The 5,582-nt window shown below is 33.2% G+C and overlaps 1 long non-coding RNA gene across 7 annotated transcripts; it reads right to left on the bottom strand.

Annotated features, from left to right (window-relative positions):
* Positions 1-859: 859 nt before the first annotated feature.
* On the bottom strand, positions 860-4,826 carry LOC145131760 (uncharacterized). 7 transcript variants are annotated; one of them, XR_013717829.1, is made up of 10 exons: positions 4,590-4,826; positions 4,366-4,449; positions 3,917-4,281; positions 3,605-3,736; positions 3,103-3,170; positions 2,875-3,027; positions 2,387-2,450; positions 2,181-2,288; positions 1,204-1,300; positions 860-1,098 (listed from the first exon to the last, which is right to left on the bottom strand). It is a non-coding gene; the product is annotated as an uncharacterized LOC145131760 (long non-coding RNA). The 7 variants fall into 7 exon arrangements; XR_013717826.1 differs by having other exon boundaries at positions 3,103-3,736; positions 3,917-3,954; positions 4,143-4,281; positions 4,590-4,814; XR_013717828.1 differs by adding an exon at positions 3,869-3,916 and having other exon boundaries at positions 3,103-3,736; positions 4,143-4,281; positions 4,590-4,814.
* Positions 4,827-5,582: the final 756 nt, after the last annotated feature.

Below are 5,582 nucleotides of genomic sequence, written 5' to 3'. Positions count from 1 at the left end.
TGAAGTTGTGGTCGTCGCTTGTGTTGGTAAATCCTTTTAGTGTCATATACCTTCCTTAACCTTGTGTTAGTAATTTCTTTTACTATTATGTTTTGTTCAAAACAGAATCAATATCAATAGAATTATATTAGTAACTCTGACTGTTACTTGTTAGTCCTAATTAAAACATGAAAATATAAGAATTATATATATATATATATATATATATATATATATATATATATTGGTTGGTATGGTACAACCTTGGTATTCAAAATTTTGTACCGTTACCGTACCAAGACTATTTAATTGGCATGGTATTACCAGCCAAACATATTGGCTACCAAACATGTTGTCTACCGATTTTATTGGTACGGTTGGTAACATGTTGGTTGGTTCTCAGTGATACATATTTGCCAGCTCTATTGCAAAGGACTTAAATGATCATGAGATAATAATAATAATAATAATAATAATAATAACTAGATGGGTGACCCCGCGTTGCGGGGTCCGGATTTGTGAACTTTTTTTTGTTCTAACCAAATTAACAGCATGTAGGGATAGTTTTGTCGAGAACTGTTAAAATAAAAAAAAATAAAAAATAAAATTTAACTATAAAAACAGTATGTAAAGGCAGTTTCATCCAAAATTGTTTAATTCAAAAAAATTTTATGTATAAAAACATTATGCAGGGACATTTCAGTCCAAAACTGTTAAAATCAAAATATTTTTAGCTATAAAATAGTATGCAGGGGCAGTTTGGTCCAAAAGTGTTAAAATGGATTTTTTTTTAAGTTTAAAAACAGTATACAGGAGCAGTTTGGTCCAAAAAACTTAAAATCAAATTTTTTTTAAGTATAGAAAAAGTATGCAAGGGCAGTTTGGTCCAAAAATGTTAGAATAAAAAATTTCTAACTAAGTTAATTCGAATAAAATCATCTTCACTATATAACATTACTACATAACAATAAACTAAGTTAATTCGAATAAATACCCCTGCTGTATACGGTTTCATTTCAGGAGGGGCCACTCATTTGAAACTTTCATGAACTTCTTAATTTTAGCAAACATATGTGGTCTGTCTATTTTGCATGCATTGGGTCTCTGCTTAGCAAGCTCCTATATCACGCAACAACAGAAAGAGAAAAGATTCAATTATTGAATCATTGGGTTATAGAAAATTATATATTATAACTTATAAAGATGTAAATTTTCAGCAAATACATTTGAGGAGTGCGCATTCAATGAAGCAATAACCTCGAGTTTTCTCAGTATCTTCTTCTAGGCAGTGCACAATAACCAAAAAAGTTTGATGAAACCTCTGTAATTGCATAGTGGGCAAGATGAAGCAGCAGGTTACAATTATTTGAGAGTAAGAAATTGCCAAAAAAACAGAAAAAAAATAAAAATAATAAAAAACTATGAATTCGAAATATGTTGCTACTTTAGTGCATTTAACACCTAAAAATGGAAAATGCACGTAACGGAAATGTGGTTTTTTTTTTTGGTAAAAAAATCAAAACAAACTGCAAAAAACAGAAGGGAAAAAAAATGTGTAAATTCGAAGTACATTGCTATTTACTGCATTTACCACCAAAATATGGAAAATGCACCAAATAGCAATGTACTTTGGTTTTTGATAAAAAATGAAATAAATTGCCAAAAACAAAAAAACCAAAAGAAAAAAGATGTAAATTCAAAGCACATTGGTATGTATTGTTTGTTATTGGTAAAAAAATCAAACCAAATTTCCAAAAACAGAAAAAAGGTGTAAAGTCGAAGTACATTGCTATTTTAGTGCATTTAACACCTAAAAACGAAAAATGTACATAATGGCAATGTGCTATTTTTTGGTAAAAAAAATTAGAACAAACTGTAAAAAATAGAAAAAAACGTGTTAATTTAAAGTACATTGTTATTTACTGTGTTTACCACCTAAATATAGGAATTGCAACAAATGGCAATGTGTTTTGGCTTTTGGTAAAAAAAAGAAAAAAAAATGCAAAAAACAGAAATAAAAGTAAAAGATTACTAATAAACCTATTAAAATGGTAATGCACTTTGTAGATTAACCTTAATTTTTTTTACTAAAAAACATTTACATATTTGTCTAAAACTAAAAGATTACTAATAAACCTATTAAAATAGTCAAACAAAAAAATATAGACTTTGTTTAAAAATTACAAAATAAAATAAAATACCTAAATTGACAATAAAGGACCTAAGACAAAGCCATTTGATATGCCTTTGTTTAAGGGCAGGGCTTAATTGTGCAAATACATTGCCCCTGTAGTCATGATTTCCCAACACTACAAAATAAAAAATAAAAGCATTATATATTTATATTATACAACAATTTTATCCTTTTACTATTTTCTCTATTTAGTTTCATAGTAAAAAAAATTACCTGAGTAACATGTAATTGTGCATCGTCTTTTTCAGTTGTTAATTGAACTTATCTGCTTCCGCATCTGTTTGTAAATTATTAAAAAAAAAAAAAAAAAAAAAAAAAAAAAAAAAAACTCTATTAAAATCATTTAGTCCGTAATCAGCAATCGGTACTTGAAAAATAAATTATCATCAGTATTACAAATTTACAATATAATAACAAACAAAAATACAAAAGCATAATAAAAACAATTTAAAAATAGTAAAACATCTGTATATTTTTTGTTTTCGGGAAAGTAACTAATCCTGGTGTCTTCAACTTGCCACCAAACCGATTTGTTGGCAACTTGAAAACATGTGTCAAAAGTGTAAAATTGAAAAAATGACCCATGTTTCCAATAAAATGGTTCGTTGGCGACTTGGGATTAAACTGAAATTTTGAAAAAGGTGTGAATTTTCACACTTTTAACCAAAAAAAAAACAAAGAGGGTTGAGTTGAGGGGTGACCTGAAATATTGGGGCATCAGCATCTTTGTTTACTGCAACAATGACTTTGGAATCTCTCATTCCAGCAATGTGTTGGATGGCTCCAGACACACCAAAAGCCATCTAAAGTTGTGGAGCAACAATCTTCCCCGTTTGCCCAACCTATACAACATACTAAAAATCCCATACAAACTACTTAACATCATTCATATTTCATCCAGATTCCAGATTAATGACATGTAACTTTACCTGGAACTCATTGGGAACATATTCCGCATCAACAGCAGCTGCAGTAGCACCAACTATGCAAGCAAACCCTTGTGAAAAGGAAAATGTGAAGGATTAATTATTTGGAAGAATGTTGAAATTACATAAGTGATGGTCTATAAATTGTTTGTACATAAAGCAAAAAAAGTAAATCGTGTGCATAAAAAATACCATGCCTTTAATCCAATAATTTCCCATTTTCATTGACATAAGAAGTAAGACCCTAAATGTATGACGTTACGAACACTTTAGCATAAATTCAGATCCATATACATCAATCAGAAATTGAAATCATAGAACAAAAATAGAGTACGAATCATGAGCATTATCAGATTAGGAAAGAAGAGAGGTAAAAATGAAAGAAAAAGTAAACGAAAAACAGATTTGATGAACATAGTAGATGTGTTAAATGAAGGTAAAAAAACAACAGAATCCAACGAAATGTATTCAATCACACATATTTACTAAAAAAGATAGGAGGGACCTGTGAATTCCAGGCGGCATAAACAGATAAATACGCCTCTAAAACGTGGACGCCGTCAGCCAAACCACGTTCGTCGCACACCCGAAGCAAACATCAATCGATTCAGTTTCAAATCCTTGATGAAATACGCCTCTAAAATGCAAACATAATAAAAACATAAGCCCAGCTGTCTAAATTCAATCGAATAACTGAAAAACAGAATCTGATAGCATAACAATCTTAAAATTCTCAGAATATGGAAGTCTAAATGGAAAAATCACACACCAAATCGAACTACATCTTAGTTCAAATCCGAAATGTAAGCCTCCTTACCTGCAAATCACAATTGAGGGTGGTGTAGAGGTTCAACCCTAAATCGACAGTCAGATTGGGGAGAACCGCGATGAACACAGCAGGAGCAATCAATGACGGTAAGAGATAGAGGAAGAAAGGGATGCAGACACGTTTCATTCAGAAAAAGCGAAGGAGAACAGGTTTCCGGTTGAAGCCAATGGCCGACTTCATAGAGAGTGGATGTTAGTTTGGAGAAAATTGATACCTGTACGTTTCAGGTAGTGGATCAGAGCACCGATTTAGGGTTTGATGGCTTGGATGAAGGAGTAGTGGTGGTACTGTGGTGACCTTCTGCAGCAGATCCGTCCCAGTAGTCGTAGTATGAAGTCATCGACAGTACCAATCTGTGATTGGGTTATAGAGGCGGTGAAGAAATTGAAGGAACAGAGACGTACAACAATACCCCCAAAAAAATTAAGGAAACACACCTGTGGTGGTAGTGGTAAAAGCTCCCAGTCCCGTCGTCAGAACCTAAATCGGAACCCGTTCCATGGTCATCTGCATCGTCCCGTCTGTAGATTGGATAAGAAAAACAAAAGCAAAGGTGAGGAATTATTGAACTATTTAAGTAATCCATTAAGTCATCTGCAAGAGACGACGCAAATCAGACGTTGGGAAGAAACTGAACGGATAAATTGGATGAGTAGTGTACCGGTGAGTCGGTGGCGAAAGGTGATGACGATGTGTCGGTAAAGGTGGAGGCGATGCTGAGTAGTCGGTGGCTGCGGTTGATACTGACGACTCTGTGACGCAATCGATTTGCGACACCTGAAGGCCACAACGCCTCCGGTCAGCGCCGCCGGCAACCCACACCGTAGCACCACCAACACCAGTGGCGATGAACGTTACCAGAGGAAGGAAGAAAGAGAACGGAAGGTTTGGATAAGAAGCGATGGAAGGAAAAAACTGGAAGGATCGATTAACCTACAGGTGTGGGGATAGAATGACCGGGAACCGGAACTGTTACCAACACGTGTCCACAAAGTATATGGATATCGACATAAAATGACCCTAAAGACGATTTGAACACACATACAAAAACGGGGGACCATTTCCGCCAAAAAGGACACAGGTTCATCTTTAATATATATATATATATATATATATATATATATATATATATAGTTTGAGAGAGACAAATAGCTACAAAGTGGGCTTCATCCTACTGATATTTGATGTATAACAACCCATCGCTTAATCCAAGCATACTATCCAACCCATCGCTTAACCTAAGCATGCTATCAATAAAATTAGCCCAATATGATATGGACAATCCAAAATCCAACCCAATGGTCATGTTTTTAATCAGAAAAATTGTAATTCTGCCCATTGTTTTCGATTAAAACTTAAAAGCATCCATCTCAGATATTATTTATTTAAGACAAAATTGCAAAAATGGTCCCTGTGGTTTGTCAATTTCTTTGGGTGAAGTCCACAAAAAAGTTTATTAGCAAAAAAGTCCTTATTTGATGGTTTTGTTATGGTTTTGGTCCCTATTTCGTTAAGTTTAACAGCTTGACTGTTAAGTTATGGCAAATGACAGATTTACCCCTAGGGACCATTTCTGCAGTTTTATCTTTTTACCAAACTACAAGTACCAATTATGCAATTTTCTTTTTCATTTTATTGAAGTATTGTATATTAA

Source organism: Lactuca virosa, chromosome 8 (genome assembly GCF_052849685.1).
Source record: "Lactuca virosa cultivar CGN04683 chromosome 8, Lactuca_virosa_CGN04683_v6, whole genome shotgun sequence".
Classification (NCBI taxonomy): Eukaryota; Viridiplantae; Streptophyta; class Magnoliopsida; order Asterales; family Asteraceae; genus Lactuca; species Lactuca virosa.
This window is presented reverse-complemented; position numbering and strand designations above follow the sequence as displayed.